Source organism: Melozone crissalis, unplaced genomic scaffold (assembly GCF_028551555.1).
Source record: "Melozone crissalis strain CALT ecotype California unplaced genomic scaffold, PUWL_Pcris_2 ptg000033l_1, whole genome shotgun sequence".
Taxonomy (NCBI): Eukaryota; Metazoa; Chordata; class Aves; order Passeriformes; family Passerellidae; genus Melozone; species Melozone crissalis.
The window spans coordinates 19,810,446-19,828,091 of NW_026535811.1; positions in this window are offsets into that span (position 1 = coordinate 19,810,446).

Genomic DNA, 17,646 nt, shown 5'->3' on the forward strand with positions numbered 1-17,646 from the left:
ACAAATAGTGGTACCCCCCTTGATAATGAGAGAAGTTCTACAAATTAAACATAACGAATGTCACTGGGGAGCAGAGGCATTGGTAAAATTGCAAAAGCAGAGTTTCATTTCAGTACGGATGTTAACAATGGCAAAATCAGTAATGTCAAAATGTGATATCTGCTTGAAAAACAACCCAGTGGCCAGGTGACAGGCACAGCTAGGAAGAATTCGGATAGGAATAGAGCCAGGAGACTATTGGCAGGTAGATTTTGTAGAGCTACCAAGAACTCGAGGATACAAATACATGTTAGTGGGGGTTGACACATTCTCTGGGTGGCCAGAAGCCCTTCCCTGTCACATGAACCAAGCAAAGGAAACAGTTAAGTGGTTACTACAGGAGATTATTCCCAGGTTTGGGGTACCCCTAGGGGTATCATCAGATAGGGGACCCCATTTCATAGCTACAGTAGTAAGAGAGGTAAGTAGATTGCTGGGGATAAATTGGGACCTCCACACACCGTGGAGACAGAAGTCAAGTGGACAGGTAGAGAGGATGAATCAGACACTAAAAAGGCAAATCAGTAAAATATGCCAAGAAGCCAAATTGCAGTGGCCCCAGGCTTTGCCAATAGCACTGTTGAGGATTCCGATAAAGCCTAGGAGTGGGATGTCAGTCAGTCCTTATGAGATATTGTATGGGGAACCATATGAATCTCCTGAGCCTAACCCTAATGTACACGTCACAGGAAAGCAGGAAGTGTATAATTATGTTCTGTCTCTCGGGAAAACTTTAGCTCAGCTCCGGAGTATCCTCATGTGGAATAGACCAGTGACTCTTGAGAACCCAGTCCATAACATACATCCAGGAGACGAAGTGTACATCAAGAACTGGAACGAGGAACCGCTGAAAGAAAAGTGGAGTGGACCCCATCAGGTACTACTGACCACCTTTACAGTAGTCAAAGTAGCCGGCGTGGACCCCTGGATCCACTATACCCGAGTGAAGAAAGTCCATCCTGGATCACAGACTGTATAAACTCTGGAATGAACAAAGACTGCAGATAAGACGTGTTTAATTGCTTTCAGAATGCTATCAGTAATTGTGCTAACGTTATGGTTATTAATATCTTTGGGATGTGGAATGCAAAATGATCAACTAACCACTCTTCATTCTAGAATGAAGAGAGAGGTACAAACAGAAACACAGGTGATAAAGGTTTCTAATGCAGTTCGGGTTGAGAATGTAATGATTGGATTAGTCAAAGATTTTGCCAAAATGCAAAACACCAGCCGAATAACTGCCTGTCTGCCAATACCAAAGGCAGCAGGAGACTCAGTAAACTGGGGAATCATAGCATCAAAACAACCTGAAATACAACAGAACAAAACAATTACATGTAAACTGGTACCTGAATCGAGGCAAGTTACAGAAACAACTCTGGTATGGGAATGTGAGGCCAAGGATAAGAAAGATCAGATAGAACCTTGGGACAGTGCGTGGTCTGTGAGTATTCTTCAAAGATTCCAATATATGGCAAACACCCCTTGGTGTATTAAGTGGGAAGGCCCCGAGAATGAAACAGATCCGGCAATAACGAACACTGACACTAGTAGCAGAACGAGGGCAGACAAAGTAAGTTGGTGGGCATGTAATAAAACTTCCGACTGCACTTCAGATGATGAAGAGATAAAACAGATGCCACCCCTGGCAATAGCCCTACAAATTGGTTGTGCTTGCAGAGGGATCAAACAGAAACAAGGCAGAGTGAATTATAAAGTAATTATAGGATGTACCAGGATTACAATCCGAGGTCCAGGACAATTTGTATGGGCAGCAAGTGATGGTACCTGGACAACACATCTGCCTGTAGACGGGAAAGTAAAGGAGATTACTTTAGGCCTCCCAACCTTATGTCCAATTTGGAAAAAGTCCCCATTTAATGGAAAACATGAACTTCTGCAGATAAGAGCAAGACGAGAAGTTCTAGACAATGAAAATCCAAATGACACTTGGCAAGAATCCTCTAGTGGAGTGAAATTTGGATGGGCCCTAGAGTCATTGCTTGGTCCTATAGCAAACTATAAGAGCAGAGAGATGCTGTACAAACTTACAGGTCAGGTAGGTAGACTGGCAAGAGTCACCCGGGAAGGATTTAAAGAATTAAATATACAATTACAAGCCACCACAAAAATGACTTTACAAAATCGATTGGCCCTAGATATGTTACTCCTGAAAGAGCATGGAGTATGTGGATTCTTAAAGGGACAAGTTGATCATTGCTGCATTCATATCCCAAATGTAACTGCAGATGTAGAATATGACATCAATCAGTTGAAACAAATAGATCATGAAGTACAAGAAGAGCAAAAGGATTTGGCTACAAGCTGGTTAGGAAAAATCTTTAAAGGATTAGGGCGGAATGTGAGTTCATGGATTAAATCTATCATTGACAGTGTGATAATCTTACTAATTGTAGTCTTAGCAATTTGGTTAGTTTACAGCATCTTAAAGGGAGAGATACAGAAGAAAACATCCTGGAACCAGAGGATAATAAAGGCACTGACACGAGATCCATGCCCACCATCTTCTGGTTCTCCAGTTCGTAACAGCATCCACGACAACGTTTACATCAACCCTGGATTTGAAGAACCAAGCACGAACTGAGGAATAAAGAACTGTATCAAGTGAAAACATTTACACCTATAGTGAAGTGAAAATGCTTTCAAAGGGGGGAGAATGATAGTGGAACCCTGGAAAAAGTTAAAGATAGAATCTAAAATGTTAGGCTTTGTGCTTTCCCAGATCAACTGCACCTGTGTAAGCAGTATGATAAATTATATAATTGTTAGATATGATGATTGTTTAGTAATTAAATGTAATTATTATATAACCATAAGAAGAATAGTGAGAAAGTATGTTGGAAATTCAGAGAGGGGCGAAATTTAGGTATACAATAGAACAATATAAGTTTAATAATTAATATGAAAGTTATGTAACAATAGAGTATAAAACATGATCATTTTGGATGTATGGTCGGAGTCAGATTTGGGTTGAATATACCCCGATTCCCAGAGCTCTTAATAAAAAGCACCGCATATAATCGCTCCTTGATTATGTGTTTTTGAACGCTAACACAATGGTTGGCATTCTCTACTGCATGCCTGGAGGCTATTTCAGAGACCCATAAGGAATTTATCACTATCTCTAAACTGCATATGTAGGGGTTCTTTAAGCTAATAATAAACATGTATATAGTGAGGGTCAGTGCAGCAGCCTGACAGAAGAAAAATTACTTTTCTAGGAAAGATTATGTTCCATAAATTCAGAAAAAAGTGTCACACAGATCAGCTACATTATATTAATAGACAAACACTAATTTATGCACATATCCAGCCACCCAATGAATATTGTCCCCTTCTACTGCTACATGACAAGAAGAAATCAAGGCATTATGTTCTCATGAGTCTGAGCTTATCTGTGATGCATTGTCAACTCTTCTGACATATACTGAATACATTCCAAGAAAAAGGAAGCAATTAATGACAGCATATTATATAATAGAAATAAAAAACTAATGCACCAAAACACTACTTACATTATCTACTTTTCTTGGAAAAAATAGTTCCAATTAGCTAATGTATTGTATAGGTGAATTTCTGGCTCCACTGAAGTCAATGAGTATTAGAACAAGAATCTCTTTCTGATGTTTTCTTACAAACCCCAAAGCCTGATCTTGCAAATACACAAGATGGATTTAATTTTAGGCAAATGATAGATCAGTTCCATGGATCACCCAAATAGAATTTGCAGAATCAGGCTCTTAAATTCTGTTATAGTTACAGATTTATAGCCAGTAATGAATATTAATGGATTAAAAAGAACAAATTAAAAGTCACAGTGTATAGAGATTTCTTTGACTTCCATAGGAGTAAGCAAACATTTACTTCTTTATCCATGGCAATTACAATTTCCTACAGATGCTCAAATTCCCAGGGTAGTTTCATTAGGCTACATTTCTCATACTTCTGCTCTAGATATAAAAAGAAGGCATTGCATAAAGGTCAGTAACCAGTGAATACTTGGGAATTTTAAATTGTATTCCTCTCTGGGAGGCAGAAGAAGGTAAATAGAAGTAAATAGACACGATTAGAAAACACAAATGTTCTTTGCAAGACAAATTTCAGGATTAACACCAGCTGGCAGAACATTAACATTCATTTTTAAAGCTGATAGCTCTTCATCCTAGAGTGTCTACCTGCAGCATTACAAATTTGATACAAATCAGCTGCTGTGGCTAACTAGTTCTAGTACAGCAGTTTACTCATAACATTTATTTTAGGCTTTCTAATAACATACAAGTTTTCAGAGTCTAAAGATACATTAACTCCTGTATATACAACTTATTTTCCCTAGCACTAAAGAAAATTTGCTTTTAAGGGTTTACACCAAAGAGGAGGTGAAATTCAAGTCACATTACTTGTGGAATTAATCGCCCTGATTTCAGTGTGATCTATGTGAAAGTGAAATAAGTGGTATTTGGCTGGGGTACAGAAAACCAAGAGTGATACATCCAAATGAACCGCAGGGAATCAAAATGGAATTACTGAAATTACAGTCTGCAATTACTAAAAACACATTATGAAGTTTCCATGCTTATGTAAAGAAGCTAACTGTAATTACCAAAATTATATTTAGCCCAGGTATTATCATTAGAATCTTTCATAAACATTTCTGTGAAGGGTTTAATCCTTAGTGATCAAGACCTCAGTGCTCTGCTGGTTACAGAAAACACCTTTTCCAGCAGTAAGGTACCCCTTAAATCAAATCTCAGGGTTTGGTTTGGAGTCAGAATGCCACCTTCCAGATTACTAATCTCTGTTCCTACAGCAAATGCCATTTCCCTTTTTAATCTTCAATCAGATGACCCCAGAAACTAATTCCAGCTGGCTTATGAGTCATACTAAGCTTCAATTTCACAAAGATAAGTTGAATATATTTGATTTTCAGAATATCCAGTCCATTGCTTTTTCATGGTTTTATTTCATAATGACTAATCAGATTAATTTCAGTGTAAAGTGATAAAACCTGCTAAAAATAACACCTCCATTGGTCATACATTCCCAATTCATATGTCATAAACAGCAGTTGTTATATTCACTAATTAGCATGATACATGCTCCTGATTACACTTTTGTTAAACTTAGGTGCCAGCTTTTCCATATGTCCCCTTTGGAGGTCTGTAGTACTTTGGGAAAGCCATCAGCTGTATCATGTTGAATGCATACTTTCTGCATTTGACATTCTTCAGAACATTCTCTATGCGGCATCCTTCTCTAGTGAAAGGGGGGAAAAGTGCAACTTCATGAAACATAGAATAAATAAATATGCTTTATTTGTTCATTGCAGAGTTTCAGCAACAGTTGAAGTAAAAATAACAAGGATTCAACTCTACATTTTTGTTTTCCATGAGTGATGATACATCTTACAGAATTAAATCCAAAGCCAGGCCCAGTACACTTATTGCCCTCAGAAATAGGTGATAAGATTTTCCATCCCCCCTAATATATCTGCCCTTGCGGTTTAAAGTTCAGTAAAGAAATTTAATAACTTTAATGATACATTTTGTTCTAACTCCAGAAATATATTTGCCTTTTAAACCTTTTCATACCTTTCTTTTTCAATTGATTTGCTATGTATGTGTGAGTATACATTGCCCTAAAATGCGCATTCTAGGAATAAGGAATTTTATTAAGTCTGGCCCTAGAGATTCGTGAAGGAAAGTTTCATCTCTGCTTCATTTGCTGTATGTTCAGCTTTGCAATGAAAAAAAGAGAGAATGGCTTTTCAAACAGCCCAATCCACCTCTCTGCTTTATAAAGGAAGGATGTTCGTTCACATACAGTACAAAAGTCACAAGTGCCAAAGTGGTGCATCAAGACATAAACAGGACTTTGTTAAAAAGAATATAAAAGTGTACTGAAAGCAAAAGCAACTAAAGCAACAATTACAAACAGGCTAATTTCATTACAAAACAGAACTTAGTATATTCTATTTACTCTACAGAAAAGGGTTAGTTGTAGCAAAGTAATAATAATTTATTAAACAAAACAATCCCATCAGCTAGTTACAATGGAAAAACACAACGGAAGATAAGTCTCACAAACCATTCATTGCCCTGCCATATTTGTCTAGGGGTTAGTTTGTGTTGTGCAATTTTTTTTTTTTTTTTTTTTTTTTTTTTTTTTTTTTTGTCAGACTAATTGCTCTGGAAAGAGGGATTCAAGCATTCAGGATTCCACAACTTCTATACAGTGACAGCATTGTAAGTGGGCTTTCTTTGCGCTAATTACAGTGGGAAAGCTTTACCATGAACAGAAAGAGCAAATCAATTCACTCAATGCATAGTATACTTCTCAGAGTTCAGAAAAAAAGAATGAAAACACAGTACATTTCAGACATTGGAATCTTAAAGATGAATCCTTGGGGTCTGAGACTGTAGAAATATTACAACATGATTCTTTTTTTCTAGAGTTAGTTTGTTGCTGTTTGTAGAAAAGAAAGGAACACAAGTAAAGTTTATTGATATTTGGCTAATAGCAAAGCAAGACTTAAAATAAGCCACACAACCAGCAGGTGTGAGCTGACAAGCAGCAAGGCGACAGGATAGAAGTGTCGAGCAGTTGGTTTGTTATCAGTTAGACAGCCTGTTTCGGGATCATCCGAGTCAGTCAGTGCTCCCTGGGTCTGTCTGCTGTTAAACAGGGAAGTTAGGAACAGATAGAACAGCATTTCAGCAGCAAAGAAAGCCAACACGCAGGCATTTTGACAAAATGAAAGTACAGAGCCATTTTGAGGAAATAGATTTATCTAAGTACTTCCAGTATAACTTTTGTGTTCTACAGCTGACACAGGAAGCATGATCACTGGGCGGCTACTAACATACTAATGCTACTAGGTGCCTTGGAGTAGTATTCACAAGTGAACATTAAATCACTTCCACAATGAACTACACCATCACTAAAATCAACACACACACTGAACAGAAATGAAATAAGGAGGTTGAAAAAAAAAGTTAAGGAAGCAAAGAAAAAAAGATCATGAGTACGTCATAATGCAACACTGAACAAATAATGTCTCCATGGTGCTCACAAGCTTTTCAGTCCTGCTTCAGTATCTATTAGGAAGTTTATTGGCAGAAATGAAAAGGCCACACACTAACAGCTATTCTAAAATAGTATTAAATGATGGTAAACTGACTTCAAAAATTCATCACTGCTGGTGACTCAAAGTCAATAGCAGTTCTTTTTATTCAAAGGCTTGCACCTGCATTCCTGTAAGTAAATCACCTTGTATCTTTATCAGTCAACACAGGGAGGAGCTAATCTACTTAGAAGGAAGTTCTACTGAATCACGCTGGATTGTGTGGTCCTTGTGCTACCAGAGCGACAGGGACACTTCCACTGCCAGGCTTTCCTTTTGTATTCTTGACAGATTCTCTGTAAGTAGAATTACTCACACTGCAACCACACTTCTTCAATTCCTCTGAAGCTTACTTGCATACACTCAGGAGTCCTGTTTATAGACTTCCTTTGGGCAGCAAGGACTGGCAAGATGGGTTTTTTTTTTCTATTTACTATGAATATCCTGTGATGAAAAGATAACTTGCCATTTTTTAATGTGGACTTGAGAATATCCAAATATATCAGATTACAATGCAGTGCCCTTTCAGAAGGACATGTCACAAGTATGCTCTTGCTTTCAAGAGAGAAAAAGCTGGCAGACATTATCTTTACTGTCCCACAGCTGCAGGTAAGATGAAAAGGATACTCTGAAAACAGCAGCAGCCACATCACCTTACAGAAAGCCTGCCTTCTGACTCGTGTGTTAAAGGGCAACATTTCTTAAGCTTGGATAGCAAGAGAGGTGCAAGAACTGCATTTGCAGGTGGAACCCTAGGCAAGGGGGGGTTGATCAAAACCTTTCCTTGCCCAATTTCTCTTTTGAACAAGCCTTCCATAATAAGTTCTTAGTCTTAGTCTTTGCTTTGAACTTCAGTCTGTATGTTACACTAGTAAAGGGATCAATACATACTATTTTAAATAACAAAATAAGAGATTAAAAAAATAAAATCCCTGCTATTTTCATCTAGGTCAAAGTAATTGCTGGTGGCAGGGTGTTTGCTGCTTTTGTTCTACAGATTTCAAGTGTCCATGGATAGAACTTGGGCAGAACCCAGACTTTGCTGTAGACATTATCTCAGAAACTATCAAGAAATTAAGCTAATTGCATGGTTTATTGGCCTTGTCAGCACTGAAATAAGTAATTCTGTGTTTCTCTATCAGACTGCCCCAGCTATGCCTCTGTCCTAGGGCCCACCTACAGAACTTCCTTCCTCTTCTGCTCACAGTGACATTACTATTTGTGATCAGCTGGGAGGACTAACTTTATTGTTCCCAGTTAATGTTGTCCTCCATTATGTATTTCTATATACTTTTTTAAGAACCTGCTGCTTGCTGGTTTTCCTTTTTTTTTTTTTAATCTCCACAGCATCCCACAGGTTTGTCCCTTTGACACTGTCCCCTCACTCCCTTCCAATTCTTCAAGGTGAGCCTGCAGGTTTCAGCTTACTCCCCTTATGCCCACAACTCATGAGAAGTCCAGCTCAACCCTCCCAGTCCCATCTCTTCCTTCCCAGTCACTGAGTCCGGGTGATTTTTGTTTGCCCTGCATCCCTTCCATCACAGACATCACGTGTGCTCCTATGCACACATCAAACTTTTTTCTTCTGGAGAAATCCATCTGGGCAGCAGTGAAGTTGAGCATTCAGTAGCTTGCACAGCCACTGCATTAATCAGATTGATTGTTTACACCAATCTGGAGAGCCCTGGCTTTGCACACCAATGGTTCATTCCAAGCAGGCTGAGTCACACACTTGCAGGTTGTTCCTACAGGGATGAACCCTCCTGCTTCTGTGGTGTGCCTTGCTCTGTTGGACTCCACATCTCAACAGTGTCTGGCTTTTATCTGCATTGCTACAAGTCACATTGGCTTCAGTGAGATTTATGCAGGAGTAATGATGGAAATACAGATAAAAGCCATTTGTTCTCTTTTTTTTTTTTCAACAGAAAAGCCTACAGTACATTTGTTCTTTGATATGCTGAAAAGAATGATCGGTGTCTTTTAACATAAAAAGTTTATCTTCCCCCCAGGAAAGCAACCGTGAACAGCTGATGCACAGGCACTCTGTTCCACAAATTAGTCACATCATTCAATGCATGATTCAATAAGATGTCCCCGAAATAGAGCAAGAGGATCCAAGTCCATTATTAGCTTCCTAAGAACAAGCTGAGCAGAATAGCTACGCATGCTTTTAATTGAGGAGGAATATTTGATCAGGGTCAGATGCCTTGCTAGTGTGTGCCAACATTTCTCAGTGCAGTGCAGTGACAGTGCCTTCCAACACACCCCAAAGTGTCCTCTGCAGTGACTATTGAACAAAGCAAAGACCTACACCCAGCTGTCAGCACCATAACATTGCTTCCCCTGGCTCACCCCACCCTGGAGGAGTTTCACTGCAAACAGCAGAAATCCCACTAGTGCCCTGTCAGCTGGATTCATGTGGCTTCTGACTGACAGCACAACCAGAACAGAGCGCTAAGGGTGCTACATGCTCAGGTGTGAAGATACAGCCATAGTTTCAGACGTTATCTCCATCACAAATTGAACTTTAACAGCAAAAGGAAGGAAGAAAACTTGAAAAATAACCAGCAAGTTTCTATTTTACAAATAATTTAAACAGAAGTAGTGAAACCACCTAAGTTCGCAACATCTGGAGTCATGAACACCCCACTAACCTATCATACAATTTTTATTCATTTACTCTCAAATTGTTCATTTGAGACCTCCAGCACAGCACAAACACATTGTAGCAGCCAAGGGTTCTGTAAGTTAATGACAATATAACCATTTCAGCCTGCCTTCTATCTCATTTGATGTTTTATCATCCTAAACTCCTGTTAGGAGTTGCTACATGCTTATCAAATGAGGCAAAGGCAAAACAGCAGGTATTTTTTGTTCTTTTCAAATTCAGCTGATAAATTATTTGGACCTCAAAGTAGTGAAGCAGAGATGATGAAAATGGTGTGAGGAAAAAGCCTCTCAAGTCCTTAAGAGAGTCAAGCACACACATGAGGGCACATTCTGGCTTTCGATTATCAGTCACACTGATGTCCCTGAGCAACGTTTTTGGAGGAGATGATTTTCACATTTTGGGATGTATGCTTCTTTTTTAGAACTTTTCCAGCTACAGTTATTTGCAACACTGGAAACATTGAACTCTTCTACACGATTTCTTCAGATGGAATAAATAGGCAGCTTTCTATTAACAGGTGTCCCACGTGCTAGTGGTGACTACAGTTTGAATTCATGTCCTACTGCACTTGTACTTTATGGGAATTTCCCTTTTTTTTTTTTTGTAGACAGATTCAAGCAAGGTTTTTCTGGTCCTGATGTGTTTTTCTTGTTAAACTTCAGTGCTGACACAGAAAATAGCAAAAGTAAGTTGCTTCTCTAGAGTGCCATCTGGTAATAGTAGAGACATTTCTTCAAATAGGAAGGATTGCTAACAGTTCTCAGTCTTACACAATTTTGATAACTTACCTATTCCTTTTATTTCAAGACAGTCAAGTTCATAAGCAGCTTTCAAGAAGCAGCTTCTCTTAAGAAGTTTTTGGAACGAAAGCATCCTAATTTCTACATGATACATGTTACTGGGATTGACTGAAACACTTCAGAGAATAATCACCTGTATCAATGTACAGCACTACAGTTCAAGAAGGCAGCCTTAACTTTTTCAAAGAGAAAATGTGGGATCCTTGTGAACATCTCCTAGCCATTACCAAGCTGCTGCACTAGCACATCTAGAAGAATAAAACATTATGCAGAAGGAAATAAACAGGTATCAGCCTAGTCCTGAAGGATTTCAGTATCAGAGCAGAACTCAGATAAAACATATAAAGGAATATCGGGAAACAAAATTTTATTTTGAAATATGAATTTGATGCAATAAACCTCCAACAATTTTTAAGAACAAAAAATGGTTCTACATTGTTTCAAAATGGAAGATAATGGAGGGGAATCAGCAGAGACATCTTTTGTATCAATGATCTTTAAAATTATTCTTTTTCTGATACGCATTTAATAACTTAAATGTTTTCCCTCAAGTCTACATGGCACTAAATAAAGTAGAAGATGCGAGAAATCAATTTTTGCTGCTTACATGATCCTATAATCTCAGCTCAAAACAACTAGAATTGCTGAAACTGATAAGCAGTCTTAGATCCAAGAATACTGAGAAATTCAGTCAGTGATTTAGAAAGCTGGTATTTAAACATACACAAAAAAACCAGACTGTTTATCAAATCTGTTTTATCAAATTGTCACACTAAACTCCCTCCTCCTGTTTTAACCTTTTGTACTGCAAGTTTTTCCCTACTCTTGTTGCTAGAATAGAAATCCTCTATTTCCCCACTCCTTTCTTCTCTCCTTGCTTGGTTATAACACACGACTTTTCTAATGCATTATTTAGGAAATAAAAAGGAAAGTAGATCATACAATATGAGGCTTGACCACTGAGTTGGACCATGCAGCAGATTCATGGTGCAGTCATGATGATAGGACACCTAGATCTTGAAAATCAGCTATTGTGAAGTAACTGTGGGGTTTGGGCTCAAAACTATTACGGAGTTTCAGTCTGTACAGAGCTAAAAATTCAATTTTGAGGAGGTGGTCAGAGACAGCAAGCTACTGGAGGCTCAGTGCTGGACAGGGTACAGGTTTTCAGCACTATTATGAACAGGCCTTAACAGTTCAGTACAGAGCAACAGATTAATAAAGAAACCCTCTTGCAGCAATATTTAATAACAGGCAAGGAGACACTTGGTCCCACAGCCACACAACCACATCCGGGAAAACCCTGTTGTCTTATGTGCTGGCATGGACAGGGATCCTTTGGAAGGAATGCTGAAGGCAAAATTCAATTTACACAGTTGCTCTTTCGCTCTGCTGTGTATGTGTTCTCCTTGAAGTTAAAATAATTATAAATGTGCAAATTTATGACCTATTTTATCAGCTTAGCTGTGTTTGGATTTCCCAGAGCAAGTGAGAGAGGCACACACCCTGCACTGCAGGCAACAAAACAGCACAACTCACTCCAGCTTTGGGCCATGGAAACATCTCCCAAATTGCTGGTTCACACAGAGCAACACCCCTATATTTGTCTATGTTTACTTTTTAACATACAATTAACTCCAAAGAATAGACGGGAAAAGGGCAGTTTCAAGCTTGATATCTAATATGCATAAAACATGCTACTGGGTAATATACATCTCTACCAGTGTTCATATTAGCACTTTAGAAATCTCTGCTGATTTCAGAAGAATTAATATTTTCCTTTTTGACTGATACAGAATGCCTTCAAGAATGTTTTTCCCTCAATGTTAAAGAGTATCTATGTGGTAAAAAAATAACATTGACAAAATTATTATAGTGAAAATACAAGAAACATTAAGAAAAAAATTCCAGTTAGAATCACAATTTTTGTCACTGGTGCATTTAGGACACCTCCATTAGCAGGCTAAATTCACCCTCAGCATCTGAACAGCAAAGCCAAGTTGACTTTCTGTGCCTGTGTCCCTTAATCTGCCAAAATGGACAGCAGATGCTGCCCCATGGGCACAGTATCCTGGTCATGCCAACTCCCAAAGTGCCCTGGAATCACTTGAGAGCACACTTAATCTGCCAAAACTGCATCCGGAAACATTTAATAATTTCACTGTATAAAATGACTGAGATCATGTTCTAGCATCTATTCCCAGAGGTTTTCAATTTACAGCTGTGGCCAGAAGCTTCAAGTCCTGCAAAGTCATTGTGGTGACTGTGTGAGAGATTAGCTTCAGAACTGAAAAGTGATGGGTTTGCAGAGGAGATTCTTCTTTACCTGTCGAGACAGCGGAGCAGTTTCTGAAACATGATTTTCACCTCTACTGTACTCCAAGGAAAGGATTTGCTATTTCATTCTGCTTTTTACTGATAGTCCTCTGTAGTATTACACATCAATTTTACAAAGGTTTCTCTGTCTATCAAAAAGTATGGTTCTAATAATCTTCCTAGACACTCTTCTATAAAGTATTAGGATTACATGTGTATGGGAATTTCTCAGGTCAAAGTTGCAAAATCTTTCCTGACAAATTTCTCTTACAAGGTGTCAAATTCAGTCTAATGTATGACCAACACTGAAGCCAATGTGGTCTGTATCTCTGTGCAGGAAAACAACCAAGCAAAACCCCACGGGTTTGACCTTCACTTGAGCTCTGAATAGATCCAACATTTCCCTTCCGTAAGGGTATGGCACTGGCATAATTGGTTAGCGAGTCACACTTGTTTCCAGACTGTTTCTGTCACAGCAAGAGAGTTTTACTGAAGATGCAGTTATACATTTAGCTCACATAGCACAGCGAAACATAAATCCATGATAAATTCTTTCATATGTCTAATCTGGTTTAAATACTTTCTGTTGGCCATGAAAATAAATCTTTGTGAGTCATCCCTTTTCTTTTGGCAAAAATTTTTTTAGTCTTTTTCCCCATGCTGAGGACAAAGTAGCAAAGCTGATTTAAGAGGCAGAAAGGGCTTCCTACACTAGTTAACAGACATGTGTGAAAGATGAAGCTTAAAATCTGTTATTCATTTCGAGATGTCCAGATGTATGGGTAGGATGACAGAATTAAGGTCAGAAAACTGCTGGTGTAAACAGAACATCATTTAATCTGTGTTGCATCCCTAATTTGGGTATTTTAAGGGAGGAGGGTGCTGAACAGCAGGAATTCTAAATTTGAATGTTGTGACTTGCTGGGTTTTCACTTTGAGATATATGAAAGGAGGAATGCAACTGCTTTTCATTAATGACACCAAGTCACATAGTCTCTTCATGGGATTAACCAAAGTGTGAGTCATAAACTACAGACAACTGCTAGTCTCTAAATAATTCAGCTAAATAATGTCAGTTCATTAAAAACTTTCACCTAACACACTGATACATTTTTTAAAAACCACAAAACCAGTTTGAGATTTTATCTGTTCTGATCCCAGCTGTTCTTTCAGCAGCACACAGTATGGGGGTATATTTATACAAGGTGAATTTGTGCACATATAGATTCCCCAGCCACAAAGAAAAATGCATCTAAATCTGATTTTAGCTGCTACCAGGAAAAAAAATGCAGCCCTGTTTTGGTTAGGTAGGGAGCTAACCAAAAGAACCTATCCAAAAAATGCATAGGCTGGGATGCACACTGCAGCAACCTGAAAATTGCGTCCCAACAATACTACCAATAAACCATCTTCTCCTCTCTTCAACAGGTAGATTGTTAGAGAACTTTGGAAAATGCAAGGAAAATTCCATTTGAATCAGAAACACACAATTTTTCCATGTACTTCCTTCAGGGCAAATGACAAGGCTGGATAAAATTCTAATTTAAATGCCTTGAATGCATTTGTCATCTTTTCTGTTAACAGGTACAATGTGGAGACTTAGAGAAATAAACCTTTCTATGAGAAATTAGGAGTGAATGTAATTCTTTCATCTTACTTGTTTTGTTTCAGTATCTTTTTAGAAGATGGCTGAAATTTTGGAGTCTGTTCTTCACTCAAGTACCAAGGAGGAGAACTGAAACTGAAATCTTTTAAACAATATTGAATACAAGCATTTTCTCTTTGGTTGTTAAGCTGCATTTGTAAGGAAATCTTTATTTGAATGCTACTGCAGATTTGTTAAGAAGTTCATTGTATCTCACAAAGACAATATTAGCACAGATTCACTTTTTAAGCAAAAATACCACTGCACTGAAAGGGAGAATAAAGAGATGAAAGCCCATACTATTTTTCCCCCAGTATCAAGAAAAAAAAAAAAGACTTTCGGAAGATTTGAGATCACTAAAGACTAAAAATTCAATAAATTTTTAGTCTTCTGCATTCCTAAATCTTTGCTGGCAGAAAGGAGTAAATAATTTATAACACAGGTGCAAATACCTTCCTCTCTGCAATAACACTACATTTTTCTCACTGTTGCAAAGAGCTGAAGGACATGGTTTTGCTCAGTGCAGTAACAGTAATTGTCAGTTTGCCAAAGATCAAAGACGCAGTTCTCAGGATAAGCTCTATGAACTATGCTCAAGACTCCCTGAGCACAAGAGGAGTTCACTGCACTGTCAGCAGCACTTAACCATGAGCTAAGTCTCTGACAGATGAAAAAAATGGCAATTTATTTCCTGACCTGGAGTGAACTATCAGATACATATGAAGTTTTTTATAAAGTCAGTCTTTCCTGTGTTGCAGACTGTGTTCCCTCAAGCGCATGACCAGTGGTGCTGAAACATTATCACCAGAGTTTAAACTACAATGCCTTGGGACCTTCTACAGAACCTGCCAATTCCTGAAACTTTGGAGTCTCTGGGTTTGAGATATTTTAAGTATGAATGTTCCCAAGCACATGTTCAGCAAGCCACATATGCAACTGCCAAGCAGAACAGCAATGGGGCTTTCCACATTTGGTGGCAATTGCAATCACTGGGAAAAGAGGGTGTTTTCCTGTGAGAAATCCAAAACATTAAAAAAAAAAAAAAAGGAACCATCCAAGATTTTGTGGGAAACATTCATCCATTATTATTTTCTTCTGAAGAAGCAGCATGCCAATAGCAATGTTGGAGTATTCCTTCCTTCCTTCCTTCCTTCCCCAGGATGGGACACAGAAGGTAGCAAGTGGGTAGAAATGTCTCACTGGGATGGTGGAGAGTGACCTTTGTCTGCAGTGCATTTTTCTACTCTATTATATGCACTGCTTATTATGTGTACTGGAAGGAAAACAGCTCAATGTACATTTCAGAGTTTCATCATCTCACAGTGCTCCGACTTTAGCTAAACACTGCTCCAATTTTCCAGAAAAACCCTGTATTTTGAAATAACTACAAAATATTAGACTACACAGATTGAGGTTGTGCTGGGGGCAATGCCAGTGCCTCTGATTTTACACTCTCTTTATAAGAATACAGTTCTCAACTATATTCGTACGCGTATATAAGATTACATTCTTATTACATTTGTATTACATTCATATATTCTGGTATGCTTATGTTTCTGGCCATGCCTTCTTCAGTCACTAGGAAAACCAATAACACTTATTCATATGCTTCAGGTGTTTGGATCAAATAAATATGAGCCAGAGGCCAGGTGTTCATACAGAAAAACCTACAGTGCAGCCAAAAAGCACACAGGTTGTTAATGAGAAACATTTCATCCTCTCCAAATGCCTGTAATGTCAGGCCTTAAGGAATTCCACTTTCTTTTCAATTTCTAATAAATGCTAATGTCCTTCAATTATATTGCAACTCACTCCACATTAACCTCATTAGGAATAATGCTGCCTTTCCAGGTGAGTGAGGGATGTCAGCACTCACAGTCCTCTCTAGCACGTGCTCGTGGCCAGGGGACTACGAAAAAGGGCAGCCACCCTCCAAAAACATCTGAGCAGGCTGATTCTGTCCCTGGTTTTTGGATAATCCTGAGCTTCTATGTCTGTTGGACAGCACTTACAGGCTTCTGGTAACTAAACAATTTCGGTTTGGTTATTTTTTAAAGATCTCAACAATTCTTATAGCTTTATTCTCAATTACCCTTTATTAAAAACTTATTATCAGTTAACATCATCTTGTCAGAGCCTGGTTTACACATGGAAATTAGTCCACTTGTCCCTTTTTATTAGTATTCAATTCTGTGTTAAATGCACTATTAATGTACAGCTACTGATAGCTTAAATAAAATCTATAAAACACAAAAGCTGCAATTAAACAGCAAAAGGAATTTTAAAAAAATTATCTTTGCTGAGCTACAAGCATCTCTTGTTATCTCATTAATGTACACACGGGACAGGGCTTGTGCACTCTTTATGTGGTTCATAATATCCTTCCTACTCTCTTAGAACACTGGAGTTGGTTAAAGCAAGCACTCTGAATTCCTTGAACTATTTCCTTTGCTTTTCCTGCTTGCATGAATAGTTAATGATGGCAGATATGAGATTCAAATAAAGCTAAAGATATGTGAGTGCAGGCCAGCAGCTGCACTTGTCAGACAAGAAGGCTCATCAATGCAGACAGAGTATTTTGATGTATGAAATAATAAATGACATTTTCCCATGTATGGTGCACAGTAATGAAGCACATGCAGAACACTACAGAATATGAAAAATATTATAACCCTCCCCAAGATGGAATTGCTCACAGATAATGGAAATTTCAATGGAAAAGTAATGGGTTTAGATTTGACCAATAATGTTCTCTTGAGTGCAGAGGAATTCAACAACCGAAGAAGCAACAGACAACCTGAGGGCAAGGAAAGAGCTCTCTACCAAACACTTGCTTCCATAAACAGGACATACTTTATACATACAGGAAAGCTTCCTCTCCCTCCCATTCATTCAAATTATTAGCTGTATATTTTTACTAAGGAACACTGATTATAAGTTCTTTTTCAAAAATAAACACATCAAATCACAATGGTAGAAAAACTAGAGCAACATCTAACGAAATACTGAAAAAGTGTTCTTCAGTATAGAA